Below are 19016 nucleotides of genomic sequence, written 5' to 3' on the forward strand. Positions count from 1 at the left end.
TACAGCTTGGAATTAAAGTTTCAATAAGGACCTGGTGGCTAAGGGAGCGGTGTAAGCCTTCTTAGCTGGCAGCCCTCATACCTCATGCATCACCTCCAATTTTTTTTTTTTATTCCAGCTACACTCAGATGGCACAAACATCAGTTTCATGCACTACAATTGGAAAAATGTAAGGAAAGTAACACAGGTAGTTATCTGAAATTAAGTGCAGGCCTGCCTGTCTTGGAGCCCTACTTACACAGGCAACACACCATATGGAGACACAACTTGGAGTCTCCACATTTCAAAAAATTATTGTCACACAGCACTAAAGTGTCATCAATTTCCACAGAGTAAAAATATTATAGTAGACCTCTGACATACCTCCTACTACAAGCAGCCCACCAGATGGAGACACAACTTGGAGTCTCCACATTTCAAAAAATTGTTTGTAACATCATCAGCAGCAGCAACAGCAGGCACAGAAGATACTACAAAGATGGCACACACTGCAACAACACAAGAGCAAAACATGACGCTAAAAATGACACCATCGCCTAGTCTGTTCAGTCTGCGACTGGGGTGCAAAAGTCATCAGAGATACATGACTTGTTCTATACTTTCAGGGGACAGCCGGATGTGCTTATCAGTCAGGACACCCCCAGCAGCACCGAAGACACTTTCTGAGAGAACGCAGGCTGCCAAGCATGGAAAACCCTCTAAGCCGTGACAGGTGAGCTCAGGCCACTCTTCCATTTTTGAAGAGCAAAATTCAAAAAGGTTCAAATTCCCCCTGATGGCATTGATATTGAGCTCCAGATAGTTCTGCACCATCCTCTCTAGTCATTTACAACGAGTCAGACTTGTACTCTGTTTTGCTGGTGCACGTGCTCATCTAAAAAATGTATGAAACAACTCACAGAAATTTCTTAAGCCACATACACTGCTGCTGCTTTTGCTGTTAATGTTTTTGCAATGATGCCTTGAGGTTCCTGGGGTTGGACCTCTAGAACTGTGATGCACACTATGTGCTTCACTGCTGTATTGAGGAAAGCAATTCTTAAGATTGTCTACAAGCATGTTTCGATAATCCAGCATGTGTGCATCCCTCTCTAAGGGGGGAAGCATCTGGCTAAATTTACACTTGTACCATGAATCTAACAGAGTGTCAACCCAATAATCAGCACTATTTTCACCCTAAAAATAAGGCTATCATATTGAAGATAGTGCAGCAAGAAGGCGTTCATGTTTCGGGCGCTTCCATGAGGTCCAAGTCCATGTGTAATAATTATAGGGGATAACTCAGGAGACTCTTTGCATGGAACAAGACAACTACAGGACACAGTTTTATAAGTGGTAAAGTCTATATTATCACACGGTGATTCAAACAGGTGCAGAGAGAAACTCAAGTCCACAACACTTGGTGTAAATATTAAACGCAGATTAGCAGTCTATAGGAAACTTCAGAGCAAAATGCAATCAAGCAGAAAGTCTATGAAGCACAATTATTCTTGAGGATACTTGACACAAATAAATCCTTGTCTTAGTCCAAACACAGATAGATATGCTTATAAGGCAGTTCAAATCATATCTTAGCTCAACCAGGGAGGCCTGGTTAATAGTCTCAGGTTTTTGCAGAGCAGAAACAGCTTACATGTCCAGCAAATGGAGATGGAAGTAAACACGAGCAGCAGATGAAGGAGGATTACTGGAAACTGGTGTATGCAGCAGGAACTCAGAGCAGAGTAGCAGGATCACCACACAGGTTCACAGGAGCAGGTATATAGCCAGGGAGTAATCAGAGGTCAGGAGCTGGATGCAAGGCAGAATATTCTAGCACAGACTGAAGGCTGGGGTGGAGTTTTATAGCAGGAAGACACAGTACACATGAGACCAAAACATCATCTTGGAAAAGGGCAGTAATGCACAAAAGGTAAAAAATGTCCTGACACCATGGTGTGTTGGTGGTGTGGTAACACTCAGGGTTGCTTTCTCTGTCCCCTCCTGCCAACCAAGAACAACAGAGAGGGGATCATTACACTCTTCATCTCCTGACTGTTGTGCATCCATCACCTCGTATGCCTCCATTTGTTTCTCGGCTCCTGCACCCTAACTAGAAGTTTGTCTGGTACCATGAGCCCACTTCGATCACTGTATACAATCCTCCCATGGCAGCTGCCAGTGCGAAGACAGTCCAGAAATTTGAGATATTGTTATTCTGCATTCCACCGTTTCCTGTGGAACCGCTACATCCTCACGCAGACTATTCAAAGTGTGCTCCAGCATGAAAATGACTGAAATAGTGATGCTGATGATGGAAACTTCAGCACTAACCATCATAGTACCCATTATAACACTCTACAGAAGGGGGCAGAGGTCCTTCATCTGTGCCCACTCCACAAGCATGATTTGTACCACGTCAGGACTGTGTTGGCCCAGGCTATGCAAAAGGACAAACTGCACCAGGGCTTTTCGTTGCTGCCACTGTCACTGCAAAATGTGCAGAGTGGAATTCCACTGTGTTAGAACATGGCAAATGAAATGGTTAACCGTTGGGCCGAAAGAGCTCTGTAGTGATGCAAGTCGATGACCTGCGGGGTGCAATCGTCGGACGTGTGCACACATCGACAGTTCTTTCTGCGACAGTGCATTCAGGCTGGGATAGTGGCTGAGAAATTGCTGAACCACGAGGTTGAGGATGTGAGCCATGCAAGGCATGTGTGTGAGGTTGCGTAGGCCCGTCACCAGGTTTGCAACGTTATCGCATATGGCCTTCCCTGTCTCCAGATTCAGATTCGGTTCCTCCACTCAGTGAATAATTGCTATGATGTTCTATGGAAATTGTCTAGCTGAAGTGTTTGTGTCTTGATTGACAGCTTGGCTGTCCAATACTGTGATGGACTTGCTGGGTTGTCGGTGCGTTGGTTGACAGTTCTGCTGTCCAATCTGTGACTGGGATGTGCGGGACTTTCTCCAGACGTTCAGTGTTCTTGTGATAGCCCAGCTTTTTAACTGAGTGGCTGCCCCTGATCCCTGCCAGACCTAGTTTGTGCTTCTTGGTGAGTGTTAGCCTGAATCTGTTGCTCTCAGTCATGATTTTCTGCTGCCTGACCATTTGGACCGTGTCCTGACTATCCTTTTGTCTTGTCCTTTGGGTTTTGATCTGCTATCTCTTGTTATTGACCCTGGACTGTGGTCCGACTTACGCCTTCGTCTTTTCCTTTGTTTATCCATGTACTCTCTTTATATTGACCTCAAAATGTCTTACTTTTCTGCCTCATGGCCTGTCCGTGAGTGGTGACTAGCATCACCACATCAAGATCCAACCGACAGTGAACATGTGGTTGCTATTTTTCTGGCTTTGCGCTATTCTAATCCCCATAAATTCATATCTGTTAAAATCAAAATTTTTGGGAACTTTGTAGCAAATTGAATCTGTTTACTATTTAATATCTATTGTCTAATGATAATGTTAACTAAACATGAGTTAGCAGGGTCCTCAGGGGTGAGGTTTTCTTTCACTATGGAATGGAACATGATGCCTGATAAGCCAATCAGATGATTGCAACATTCATTCTTCCTCCCCTTGAAAATCATGTGAAGTCATAGGATAAGAAGCTGCAGCAGCATCCCTGTCCTCTTTCTTCATCTCTTATGTTTACTATATTGCAATACATGCATTAAAATTGGCAAATTAGGAGGTTTATAAAATGTTGAAAGAGCCTGCAGGCATAAGAAATGGATCTACAATCCACTGAAAGGGGAGTAATATAACTTTACATGATTACAGAATAAATGAAAATGACTGAATTGATTAAAAGAAACATTGAGATGACTGACCCTTCCTGAATCTGAAATTAGCAGACTTTACTTAGCATGACATTGCCCTTTAAATGAACCAAACAGCCACTATGACCGCGTTTATTCTTCGTTGAACAGTGACACCTAGAATAACCTTTTTTTTGATGATTTACAACATTTCTAAAGTGTCTCTAGGATTCACAAGTAGTTTGAAGAGAGCAATATCTATTTAGTGTTTGATCAATTTTTATGCCTGACAAATAAATATGAAAGAAAGTGCGGTGGCATGAATGCAAGAGTGAAGTTCAGCTATTGTACCATAACATAGCACTTAATAAATCCCAGAAAAATGTAAATGGAAAATTTAATAATCTCCAGGTAGTGTCAGGACAACGCTTCACGAATCAAGGCCATCGCCGGGCTGACGTATGGTACAGATGACACTGAGTTATTCAGCTACAGTATAGAAACACTTTCCTGCAAGGTTCAGAAATTCAAAAACTTCTATTAGTAAAATGTCTATGAAACCAGAAATTATTACCAAGATTCATACTGAGACATTCGGAAGCCTGATCCCTATTTCATAGCCTAAAAAGTTTCGCTCTCCAAGAATATAACTATAAAAATACTGCCCCTATGCACAAGAATATAACTACTATAATACTGCATCTATGTACAAGAATATAAGTACTATAATACTACTCCTATGTGCAAGAATATAACTACTATAATACTGCCCCTATGTACAAAAATATAACTACTATAATACTACCCCCTATGTACAAGAATATAACTATTATAATACTGAACCTATGTACAAGGATATAACTAGTAGAATACTGCCCTCTATATACAATAATATAACTACTATAATAGTGCCCCTATGTACAAGAATATAACTACTATAATATTGCCCCCTATGTACAAGAGTATAACAATTATAATACTGCCCCTATGTACAATAATATAGCTACTGTAATACTTCCCTTATTTACAATAATATAACTACTTAAAAAACTACCCTTATCTACATGAATATAACTACTGTAATAACGCCCCGTATGTACAATATAACTCCAAAAATACTGCTCATATCTTCAAGAATATAACCACTATAATACCGCCCCGTATGTACAATAATATAACTACTATAATACTGACTCCTATGTACAAGAATGTAGCTACTGTAATACTGCCTCCTATGAATAAATATATAAATACGGTACTATAATACTACCCTTTTGTACAAGAATATAACTACTATAATACTGTTCCCTATGTAAAATAATATAACTACTATAATATTGCCCCTATGTACAAGAATATAATAATTATAATACTGCCCCTATGCACAATAATATAGCTTCTGTAATACTTCCCCTATGTACAATAATATAACTACTATAACACTACCCCTATGTACAAGAATATAACTACTATAATACTACCTCCTATGTACAAGAAAATAACTACTATAATACTGACCCTATGTACAAGGATATAACTACTATAATACTGCCCTCTATATACAATAATATAACTACTATAATACAGCCCCCTATGTACAAGAATATAACTATTATAATACTGCACCCTATGTACAAGAATATAACAATTAAAATACTGCCCCTATGCACAATAATATAGCTACTGTAATACTGCCCCAATGTGAAATAATCTAACTACTATAATACTACCACTATGTGCTAGAATATAACTACTAAAATACTACCCCTATATACAAGAATATAACTACTATAACACTACCCCTATATACAAGAATATAACTACTATAATACTGCCCCGTATGTACAATAATATAACTCATAAAATACTGCTCATATGTTAAAGAATATATACATTATAATGCTGTCCCCTATGTAGAAGAATATAACTACTGTAATACCGCCCCATATGTACAATAATATAATTACTATAATACTGACTCCTTTGTACAAGAATATAACTATTATAATACTGCTCCTATGTACAAGAATATAGCTACTATAATACTACCCCCTATGTACAAGAATATAACTACTATAATACTGCGCCCTATGTACAATAAAACTACTATAATACTGCCCCCTATGTACACGAATATAACTACTATAGTACGGCCCCATGTACAAGAATATAACTACTAAAATACTGCTCCTTTGTACAAGAATATAGCCACTATAATACTGCTCCTATGTACAAAAATATAACTACTATAATACTGCCCCTATTACAAGAATAATGCTCCTATAATACTGCCCCCTATGTACAAGAATATAACTACTATAATACTGTGCCCTATGTACAAGAATATAACTAATTTAATACTGCCCCCTATGTACAAGAATATAACTACTATAATACTGCCCCATGTACAAGAATATAACTACTATAATGCTGCCCCTATGTACAAGAATATAACTACTATAATACTGCTCCTATGTACAAGAATATAACTACTATAATACTACCCCTATGTACAAGAATATAACTATTATAATACTGCCCCTATGTACAAGAATGTAACTACGATAACACTGCTGCTCATGTACAAATGTGTAATACTGCTCTATTAGTACATGATTAATTATTCCTAGTGAACATCTTTTAAGCTTGTAACTTCTTTGAATTGGATTTCTTATCTCATGATCTGTTTTTCCTGAAGGAGGATTTCTTTTCAGGTCCATGATTTCTTTGTCAGACATCTCTTTCTGACGTGCATATATTTTATCCACAGTGTTTCGTATAAAAAGTAAAGTAACTTCCATGGAGAATTCTAAACCTCGAGATTACTTTTGTGATATGTCACCAACCCAACCTGTGACAAGACTGTTTGCCAAGATAAGCAGAAATAGATCTTGTTCTTATGGATATTAGATGAGATGGGGGATTTTGGTAATTATGTCTCTGATGATCAAGACACAGACGGATGAAATATTTCAATATAAAGGCAGTCATCACATTTGACAATGTTGAAGTAGAAAAAGAAAAATTAAATCCCCATGGCTGAGCTGGAGACTGGATAGCGGTAGAGTGCATATTCATGTAGCGTTTCCCTTCAGAGCACCGCTCACTATCTCTCTGATAGATGTCAGAATTCTTGTGTTGAGGCAGCATTGTGTAAGTAATACAACGCATTGAGACAGCAAAAAATCTGTTTCGAAACGAAGAGACTGACAAACACATTTTTTTGTGGTTAATTTAATAAAACTGAGTCCCGAGAGATTGGGGAAAATTGGCCATATGACCAGAATATAGCAATGGAGGACTGAGTGACAGACTTTGATCGAGATCGACCTGGATGTAGGAAATAAATGGTTCAAAATGTTGGATATTAAAGGGAGTCTCAAAAACATTGTACAAACAGACAAAGAATTCTTCCCCCTGAGCCTCGTCTTCAGCACTCTTCCATTTTATGCATCACTCTTGGAATATCTGTACCTTATCTGTAGATTAGGTTAGATACAGTGTAGATATAAACTCCATGTCTGCAACTAACCCTGGATATTTGGATACTTTTTTCCATCTTTGTGCTCTTTCAAAAATGCCTGTTCTCTCTCTCTCTCCATGGTTGGCATCTTCATGGCATGGCGTGTTATTTTACACATTAATATGAATCCCAGGGCCTGAAGGAGAGTTTCCTCTTCTTCAGACCCTGGGAACCATCAGGAATACCGTCCGATACTTGAGTCCCATTGACTTGTATTGGTATCGGGTATCGGTATCGGATTAGATCCGATACTTTGCCGGTATCGGCCGATACTTTCCGATACCGATACTTTCAAGTATCGGACGGTATCGCTCAACACTAGTCATAAATACTCAGACACCACCCGAGCGTGCTCCGGAAAACCCGAGCAACGAGTACACTCGCTCATCACTAGTTTAACACATGCGTGATGGACGGTTAGTTTGTGTCTAGCGCATGCGCAGTGGGTAGATCGCACTATCTACCTCTATTATTTCTACCTCTAGTGTTTGAAAACTCCAAACGCATGTGCAGTACACAAATGGAGGACATCTCTGCACGTGCTGATTATCATCTACAACAGGAAGCCGGACTAAAAGTAAACGTGCACGCCAAGGTAATTATATGGGGGGTTTCTATTGAAGGTGGCAGCCTCATCTATTTGGATGTTGGACCCTTTGCCAACAAGCTTGTTATCTGATCTCTCCTGATGCTCCCGCAGAAGGGAGAAACGCGTTGAGAGTATGTGGAGCTTGGTATAGCTGTGCTGTCGTTGGACACCGCCATGAATAAGATAAGCAGATTTGTTCTGTTTTGAGCAAACCTTATTGCATATTATTGCTATATCTGCTTGCAACTGTATCTTTTTTTGACATGGGGTGCCCAGGCACTTATGGCTATTGATATGACTGTTATTTTTGGATAGCCACATTTAGCATCTTGATGAGCTAATCAACATTTGACAGCATATGTGATAATTTGAGATTAGTGTCACAACAATTATTTAAATAATTAACATGATGCCTACTATCAATCATATATATCAAATATTAGTTGATCAGCATATATCTGTGTTTATCAGGTTGCTATACCTAAAACGATCAACTTGTGTGACACCAATATGAATGTGAACGGTGCTTGTCAGTATCTTATCACATGTTTGTGTCCATGGCATATCCGGGACTCATTTGAGCCCACTTACAGACATCTGATTACTATGTATGCATGATTCCTCTGTGTGTCTGTTTACACTGTCCCTATTTTTTACACAATAGCTCCTATTTTGGGGGGTTCTTCTTTCTACAGGATCAGAAGGATTATTTGCCAAGCTGCCTATAGGAATCAACAGTGAAAACTTAGACACACGCCAATCTGGCTTTCTGTTTCTTCTATTGTGGACTGCTAGGGTGTGAATAGGAGCTTAGGGAGAGTCATCGTACGAGCGGGGGCGCCACTTCTCGTTATCTTAGGGTGCCAACCCCCGCAAAAAGGTAGACCACTAGATAGATATATAGTAAGGGACACTGCACTTATATCAGCACACCGTGTGTTTTTGTGTGTAAAGATTTATTGAGAACAACCATAGGAATCACTATAGATGGCATACATTTGGTTATAATCTTCAAGGATATTATACCTTGTTTAATTTTGCCTTATGTGAGGAATTGTGCAGACATTTGAGAGGAGTAGTGTCAATTGGACTTATCTTTAGTCCATTTAAGGTACCGTTACACTAAACGATTTACCAACGATCACGACCAGCGATACGACCTGGCCGTGATCGTTGGTAAGTCGTTGTGTGGTCGCTGGAGAGCTGTCACACAGCTGTCACATGCACCACACACTTCCGATTCCGATTTCCGATATCGCAAAAATATCGGAACTCGATATCGGAATTCCGATACAGCAAATATCGGCCGATACCCGATACTTGCAGTATCAGAATGCTCAACACTAGTTTTGAGTACTTTGAACCCCAAATGCTTCATAGATGTTTATAATGTAGAACCATGAAAATAAAAAATCATATTTTTCCCACAAAAAAATATATTTTCGCCCCAATTTGTTATTTTACCAAGGGTAACAGGAGAAATTGGACCCCAAAACGTGTTGTGCAATTTGTCTTGAATACACTGATACCCATATCTAGGTGTATACTACTTTTGAGGCACAGTGCAAAGCTTAGAAGGGAAGAGGCGCCTTATTGGAGGTCAGATTTTGCTGGAATGGTTTGAGGCTGCCATGTCACAATGGCAGAGCCCCTGAGGTACCAGATCAACAGAAATCCCCTATATGTGAACTCATTTTACAAATTACACTCCTCAATGAATTCATCTAGGGGTGCAGTGATCATATTGTCACCACATGTGCCTCCTAGAATTTTATACCAGTGAGCGGTGAAGAAAGAATAAATTACATTTTTACCACGAAAATGTTGTTTTAGCCCGAAATTCTTAATTTTTCTAAGGGCTAATAGGACATTTTTTACAACATACTGAGATCAATTTTTTCAAGAGTGCACCAATACCCTATATGTAATTGGAAAATATTTTTCAGGCACAGTGCAAAGCTCAGAAGGCAAGGAGCACCCGATTTGACTGTTATGGTTTGCAGGTGCAATGATTCACTGGGAGAGCCCATGAGGTGCCAGAACAGTAGAACCCCCCATAAGTGCCAACCTTTTATGAACTACAACTCTCAATGAATTCATCTAGGGATGCAATGATCATATTGACACCATGGGTGTGTCACTAGTGTTGAGCATTCCGATACCGCAAGTATCGGGTATCGGCCGATATTCGCGGTATCGGAATTCCGATACCGAGTTCCGATATTTCTGCGATATCGGAAATCGGAATCGGAAGTCCCCACAGTGCAAAAATCACTATAAAGGAAAGTGGGCAGTGCGTGGGCGGAGACTGTGTGTCTCTGTGCGGGCGGGGTCTGTGCGAGTGTGCGTGCCTGCCTGGGGGTCTGTGCCGCCTCTCCGGGGTCTGTACGACCTGCCGGGGGGTCTGTGCGTCCTCTCCGGGGTCTGTACGACCTGCCGGGGGGGTCTGTGCGGCCTCTCCGCGGTCTGTACGACCTGCCGGGGGGGTCTGTGCGGCCTCTCCGGGGTCTGTACGACCTGCCGGGGGGGGGCTGTGCGGACTGCCGGGGGTCTTTGTGTCTGTGCAGGCATCGTCCGATGGGACTACAAGTTCCATCGGACGATGCCTGCTACACTGACAGTGATTGACACATTAGCCAATGATGGGACAGTAGTAGTCCCATCATCCGTCTAATGTGTTGAATGTAAAAAAAACCATACATGCTACATACATACATACATGCTACATACATACTCCATACATACATACATGCTACATACATAATCCATACATGCTACATACATACTCCATACATACATACATGCTACATACATACATACATGCTACATACATACATACATACATGCTACATACATACTCCATACATACATACATGCTACATACATACATACATACTCCATACATACATACATGCTACATACATATTCCATACATGCTACATACATACATGCTACATACATACATACATGCTACATACATGCTGCATAAATACATGCTACATACTACATACATACATGCTACATACATACATACATACAAGCTACATACATACTACATACATGCTACATACATACTCCATACATACATACATGCAACATACATACTCCATACATGCTACATACATACATACTGTACATACATGCTACATACATGCTACATACATACATACATACATGCTGCATACATGCATGCTGCATACATACATGCTGCATACATTCTACATACATACATACATGCTACATACTACATACATTCTACATACATACATGCTACATATATACTACATACGTGCTACATACATACTATACAAAGATACTACAAGGTACATGTACAAAGATGCTACATACATGCTACATACATGCTACATACATACATATCACATACATACTACATACATACATACTACATACATACATGCTACATACATACATACTACATACCTGCTACATACTACATATATACATGCTACATACTACATACATACATGCTACATACATACTGCATACATACATACTACATACTACATACATGCTACATGCATGCTACAAACATACTACATGCATTCATACTACATACATACATACATACAATACATACATATAGACATACAGTACATTAAACATAGATTACATACTCACCATTACTTGTCACTTTGTTCCCCAAAGCCAGTGTCATCTGTAAAAAATGTGAAAAAAACAAACAACCAATATACTCCCTGTCCGCAGAAATCCACAAGTGTCCCACGACGATCTCCCGTGGAGAGCAGCAGCATCAGATAATGCGACTGCTCTCCAGGGGCTCCAGGAACACAATGACAGGAGGCAGGTATCCTTCCGCCACTGTATTCCTCTGCCGCTGTAAAAAAAAGTCCCTAGTCTCACTTTATGGCATTGCTGTATGAGACATTTTCCCATGCAGCAATTGCCATAAAGTGACACTTTGAACTCAGGTAACCTCAGTGATGCACTGCAGGAGCCATTGTCTCCTGTCAGTGTGTCACTTAGGGTCCTATAGAGCAGTGACATCACTCAATGTCGCTGTTTTATAGGGGAGATCGTCGTGGGACACTCGTTATTAATTGGACTATGGCAGACAGGTAGTATACGGTTTATTATTTTACGTTTTTTGCAGGCGCTGAATTATGGTAAGTATGGTGAAATGAAGAAAATTAAAATACTTTTTCCTAATGTGTGTGTGTTTTATTAACCCTTTTCTTACTATTGGATTATTAACGGATAGGCGTCTTATTGACGCCTCTCCGTTATTAACCCGGCTTAATGTCACCTTACGATAACAAGGTGACATTAACCCCTTATTACCCCATATCCCACCGCTACACGGGAGTGGGAAGAGAGGGGCTAAGTGCCGGAATTGGCGCATCTTACAGATGCGCCATTTCCGGGGCGGCTGCGGACTGGTATTTGTAGCCAGGGGGGCCAATATCCACTGACATGGGGTCCCCCTATATTTTATAGCCAGAAAGGCTATGCAGACAGCTGCGGGCTGATATTCATAGCCTAGAGAGGGGCCATGGATATTGGCCCCCACCCGGCTACAAATACCAGTCTGCAGCCGCCCCGGAAATGGCGCATCTGTAAGATGCGCCAATTCCGGCACTTAGCCCCTCTCTTCCCACTCCCGTGTAGCGGTGGGATATGGGGTAATAAGGGGTTAATGTCACCTTGCTATTGTAAGGTGACATTAAGCCGGGTTAATAACGGAGAGGCGTCAATAAGACGCCTATCCGTTATTAATCCAATAGTAAGAAAAGGGTTAATAAAACACGCACACATTAGGAAAAAGTATTTTAATATTCTTCATTTCACTGAGGTTACCTGAGTTCAAAGTGTCACTTTATGGCAATTGCTGCATGGGAAAATGTCTCATACAGCAATGCCATAAAGTGAGACTAGGGACTTTTTTTTACAGCGGCGGAGGAATACAGTGGCGGAAGGATACCTACCTCCCGTCATTGTGTTCCTGGAGCCTCTGGGGAGCAGTCGTATTATCTGATGCTGCTGCTCTCCACGGGAGATCGTCATGGGACACTCGTGGATTTCTGCGGACAGGGAGTTTATTGGTTGTTTGTTTTTTTCACATTTTTTACAGATGACAGTGGCTTCGGGGAACAAAGTGAAAAGTAATGGTGAGTATGAACTCTATGTTATATGTACTGTATGTCTATATGTATGTATTGTATGTATGTATGCAGTATGTATGCATGTAGTATATATGTAGCATGTATGTATGGATGTATGCATGTATGTAGTATGTATGTATGTATGCATGTAGTATGTATGTAGCATGTATGTAGTATGTATGTATGTATGTATGTAGTATGTATGGATGTAGCATGTATGTAGTATGTATGTAGCCTGTATGTATTATGTATGTAGCATGTATGTAGTATGTATGTAGCCTGTATGTGGTATGTATGTAGCATGTATGAATGTAGCATGTATGTATGTATGTAGCATGTATGTATGTAGCAGGTAGCATGTATGCATGTATGTAGCATGTATGTAGCATGTATGTATGTAGTATATAGCATGTATGTATGTATGTATGTAGAATGTATGTATGTAGCATGTATGTATGTAGCATGTACTGTATGTATGTAGTATGTATGTATGTAGTATATAGCATGTATGTATGTATGTAGAATGTATGTATGTAGCATGTATGTATGTATGTAGCATGTATGTATGTAGTATATAGCATGTATGTATGTATGTAGAATGTATGTATGTAGCATGTATGTATGTAGTATGTAGCATGTATGTATGTATGTAGAATGTATGTATGTAGCAGGTAGCATGTATGTATGTAGAATGTATGTATGTATGTAGCATGTATGTATGTAGCATGTATGTATGTATGTAGCATGTATGTATGTATGTAGAATGTATGTATGTAGCATGTATGGAGTTTTTTTTTTTTTCATTCAACACATTAGCCGGATGATGGGACTACTACTGTCCCATCATTGGCTAATGTGTCAATCACTGTCAGTGTAGCAGGCATAGCCCGATGGGACTTGTAGTCCCATCGGACGATGCCCGCACTGAGACCCCCCGCATGCTGCAGAGACCCCCCCACGCCGCAGAGGACCCCCCAGCACGCCGGAGAGACCCCCCAGCATGCCGGAAAGACCCCCCATGCCGCAGAGACCCCCCAGCACGCCGGAGAGACCCCCCCAGCACGCCGGAGAGACCCCCCAGCACGCCGGAGAGACCCCCCCAGCACGCCGCAGAGACCCCCCCAGCACACCGCAGAAACCCCCCCAGCACGCCACAGTGTCCGCCCACGCACCGCCCACACTCTTCCCCCTCCAGAACCCCATATAGAAGGACAGAAAGGGCTGATTTACATTCCGATACTTGTGTCCCATTGACTTGTATTGGTATCGGGAATCGGTATCTGCGATATCCGATATTTTTCGGGTATCGGCCGATACTATCCGATACCGATACTTTCAAGTATCGGAAGGTATCGCTCAACACTATGTGTCACAGAATTTTTTACCATTTTGCACTGAAGACAAAATAACTACATTTTTAGACCAAATTTTTGTTTCAGCCAAAGATTTTACATTTTCACACAAGAAATGGGTAAAAATGGCACCAAAATTTGTCCCACAATTTCTACTGAACGTGGTAGTACCCAATGGGTGTGGAGACACAGCATTGTACCTTAATTAACCAGACAACTATTTTTAGCAAACCAGGAAGAATAGGCTGTTATCTATATGGTGGCTTTTGAATCTATGTGCTGGTCAAGAAAACAGACTTTTGCTTGTGTAAGCCTTTAATATTGATATTTCATATAACATACTGTGCTCTTATCCTTGATAACTAGTGATGTTTACTGATATGCTAATTCTGCATTGTGTAGGCCAGATAGTTTGGTGACTTCAAAACAGAGGAGGAAAAACTATGCAAATATTAAATAATCAAGTAATGCTACTTGATATCATCACCATTCTAAAGGTACCTTCACACTCAGCAACTTTACAATGAGAAAGACAACGATCCATGACGTTGCAGCGTCCTGGATAGCGATCTCGTTGTGTTTGACACGTAGCAGCAATCTGGATCCCGCTGTGATATCGCTGGTCGGAGTTAGAAGTCCAGAACTTTATTTGGTCGTCAGGTCGGCATGTATCGTCATGTTTGACAGCAAAAGCAACAATGTCAGCAATGTTTTACATGGAGCTAACGACCTGTGAGAACGATAAGTGAGTCACCGTTACGTCACAGGATCGCTCCTGCATCGTTCAGGAGCTGCTGTGTTTGACGTCTCTACAGCGACCTAAACAGCGACGCTGCAGCGATCGGCTCGTTGTCTATATCGCTGCAGCGTCGCTGAGTGTGACGGTACCTTTACCCTTTTTGTCAATACTGAATGAAGGACACTTGTTAAGCATAAAAAGATGTTACATGCCTTGGTATAGAGAGATAGAGAGAGAGACAGCCAGAGATTCTGCCAATACATCCAAACACCCAGAGGACCCTACAGGACTAATGTGAATACATCATTGCTCCATCACGAGGGACCGGATACTAGCTGCTCACAAAAAGTATGCCGTCACTTATCTGGACGAAATTGTGATCTTCAGTCCGGATTGGGGAAGTGACCTGCAGAAGGTCCAGGTGGTCCTGAATCCAAATTTTGCCATGCTTGCCGACCACGTGACTGAACTTCTCAAGGGCACAAAGATGTCAATGGCCAAATGGTCCTCTGAAGCGGAGATGGCATTCCAGGAGTTGAAGCTCGCCCTATACAAACAGCTGGTCTAGGTCACTCCTGCCTTCACTAAGGAACTTGTGCTCCAGATGGATGCCTCCGAGGTCGGCTTGAGAGCTGTGTTGTCCAAGGAAATAGAAGGGAACTAACATCCAGTCCTTTACCTGAGTAGGAAATTCTCTTCCTGTGAGAAAAACTATGCAATCGTAGAGAATGAGTGCTTGGCCATCAAGTGGACAATCAACACTCTGAGATACTACCTGTTAAGCAGGAAGTTCAGGCTAGTGTCAGATCATGCACCCTGAGATGGATGAGGGAAAAGAAGGGAAAGAATGCCCGTGTGACTAGATGGTTTCTGGCACTGCAGCATTTTAATTTTCATGGGGAGCACAGGCCTTGCAAGTTACATGGGAACACAGATGCCCTGTCCAGACTCCCCTGTTTAGCAAATGGAGGTGCCAAAACCCTCGCTTTGGGTACAGGGGGAGAATATGTGACAAAGTCACTGTCAAGGTGGTGGAGGGGAGACATATTTTGCTGAAGCTCATGGATTAAGTGATCTAGAAACCCAAAAGTTGTTCCTTCAACATGCTAAGTGTTGCAAGGAGGTAGCATCCAAGTTAAATAAAGGTCTGGGTTTTTAGTAGACGACCATAGAGTGGGTTGGAGGCTGTCCACCTTATCTCCACCCCAGGGTGTGGTCTGGGTCTTAAATAGCTGGCCTCTATAAGAAGTAGTTGTTAAGTGTCTGGAGAGGAAAACTCCAGAGAAGTGTTTGTGCATGTGTTAAAGGACTTGAACCGTGAGTGAGCCGATCTACCACAAAGTATCTATTATCTATATATTATCTATATTATCTATCTATCATCAATCTATTTCTATCTCTCTGTATATTTCTTATCTATCTAGCTATCTATCATCAATCTATTATCCATCTATCCATCTATTATCTATATATTATCAATCTATCTAGCTACATATTATTATTATTATTATTTATCATTATAGTGCCGTTTATTCCATTGCGCTTTACATGTGTCTTGCCATCTATTATTTATCCATCTGTTATCTATTTATATATTATCTATCTATTTATCTATCTATCTTTCTATCTATTGATCTGTTATCTGTCGATCTATCTATCTATCTATCTATCTATCTATCTATCTATCATCTCTCTGTTATCTTTCTTTCCACCTCTTCAGACATCCCCTGAGCCCAGTATTTCGAGATCATTATTCTTTCTGTAGCAGATTGCCTTTGCTATCTCAGACAGAAATGCCATCACTGAAAATCTTCACCCAATTAACCTGAAAACTGATTATTGGAAATATGGATTTTCTCGTTTCTTGCAGATTGTTTTGGCACAGCTTCAGATAGCTCTGTTATCACCTTAATGCTCACCTTATGCATCTGCACTTTCCATCTTCTCATGCAAAGAAGGCTACCGGAATGTGGTCCCCAGGTTCTGCGAGGTCAACACATGAGAACTATGACACTGCCAACACACCTCAGCATGCAGCGAATGGATGTGACTGTACTAGTCAAGGGCCAGAAATGAAGGACGCAGCAAGAAATGAGCTTAACTGTATCAGGGGCAGCCAGGCGTGGGGCAGTCAGTGCTGCCTACAGGTTGTATCATCACAGAAAGCAGATTTATGGTTGAAAGGAAAAGTTTTTGCTAACTTTGCAGTTTGGCTGGAGCCAGGAATATTCCTTAGAACATCACACAAGGAGATATGCTGGTGGGTAGATTTACTTGAGTTTACCTGAATAAAAGCATATTTATAGAAAACCATTGGAACGTTATCTGTCCGTCCAGATGGGCTCCTATCTGCTACATTATGATAGATGTCAAGCTGCTTCTGTGTATGGAGAGTCACCATGGCTCGTCCTGCAGACACAATAGCCAATATTGATTTTTATGGTGATCAGTCATGTCAGCACACACTAGCAAATTCTCATGTTGCTTGACGGACCATAAACATGTCTTGTTGGTTTCGTGCTACACCGAGCCCCCTCCCCGGGAATTTAAGTAAGGGCGATATGTATGTTTCATATTTGGATGGTTTGGACATCATAAAGATGATGATGTGGAAAGGTATAATTCTTGACAGTTTGTTTTTTGGTGTTGTCTCACTTTTTTAGTTTGCATCAAGTTTTAAAATTTATGATGAATGCCGCGTTGTGGCACATTGTTGAGTGCCAGCTAAAGATGAGAAAATCCTCCTCTGAAATTGAATTTCACCAGATTTTCTCAAATTCAGACCACAAATGTGCCAGGTCTCACAAAGTCAAGACATCATGTGAATAGACTAGACATATCAATGCCTTGAAATGTGTTGCCCGGTAATATCATGAAATTCTTTATGAGACCTATACAGCACTGAAAACTCTTGAAGAGTAACTGAAGTCAGGAAGCTGCAGGTTGGGACGGTGGCAGAGGTGCTGAAGAACCATGAAGAATGACTGGAGACACAAGGAGATGCACAGGTAGGGGACAGAGTAAGTAAGAGCTCTAAACCTTTACTGGCCCCAGAGAGAACTGTACAGTAGGACAGGTGAGAGGGCGCTTAAGAGTCCTGAAGAGTAACTGAAACCAGAGGAAGCTGCAGAATGGGACGGTGTCAGAGATACTGAAGAACCATGAAAAATGACTGGTGACACATGGAGATGCACAGGTAGGGGACTGACTGAGTAAGAGTCCTAAAGCTTTACTGAGAGAACTGTACGATGGGACAGGTGAGAGCGAGCTAAAGAGTCCTGAAGAGTACCTGGAGCCAGAGGCGCAGCAATTGTGGCCCCAGATGACCAGCTGGTGTATTGCAGTGCAGGGACCCTATGGCTCCCTGTGCTGCAATACATGACGGCAGCCACTGACATCCATGTGCCAAGCATTGATGTCACATGGCAGTACAGTCATGCGTTACCATAGCAGGCATACCGGCATCTTCATCTGCTACAAAAGAGGATGCCACACATCTTGAGATCAAAGGAAGGTACACCAGTAAATGGCTCTGGATGGACTGACATATAAACGTGGAAGGGGCCTAGGATGGACTGACATATATACCTGGAAGGTGCCCAAAATGGGGACATATAAACCTGGAAGTAGAAAAGGATGAGGGACATACATATCTGGAAGGTGCCCAGAATGGGGACATATAAACCTGGAAGGGGCCAAGAATGGACTGACATATATACCTGGAAGGAGCCAGAATGGGTGCATATGTACCTGGAAGGTGTCCAGAATGAGGACATGTTTACCTGGGAGGTGCCCAGAATAGGGACATATAAACATGGAATGGGTCAAGGATGAGGACATATTTACAGTTGTGCTCAAAAGTTTACATACCCCGGCAGAATTTTTGCTTTCTTTGCCTTTTTTTCTGAGAATATGAATGATAACA

The 19016-nt window shown here is 41.2% G+C and overlaps 1 long non-coding RNA gene across 1 annotated transcript; it reads left to right on the forward strand.

Annotated features, from left to right (window-relative positions):
- The first annotated feature begins 605 nt into the window (after positions 1-605).
- On the forward strand, positions 606-17644 carry LOC143764732 (uncharacterized). The gene is made up of 3 exons (XR_013213258.1): positions 606-712; positions 7756-7865; positions 16962-17644. It is a non-coding gene; the product is annotated as an uncharacterized LOC143764732 (long non-coding RNA).
- The last annotated feature ends 1372 nt before the right edge of the window (positions 17645-19016 follow it).

The sequence above is a fragment of the Ranitomeya variabilis genome, chromosome 1 (assembly GCF_051348905.1).
Source record: "Ranitomeya variabilis isolate aRanVar5 chromosome 1, aRanVar5.hap1, whole genome shotgun sequence".
Classification (NCBI taxonomy): domain Eukaryota; kingdom Metazoa; phylum Chordata; class Amphibia; order Anura; family Dendrobatidae; genus Ranitomeya; species Ranitomeya variabilis.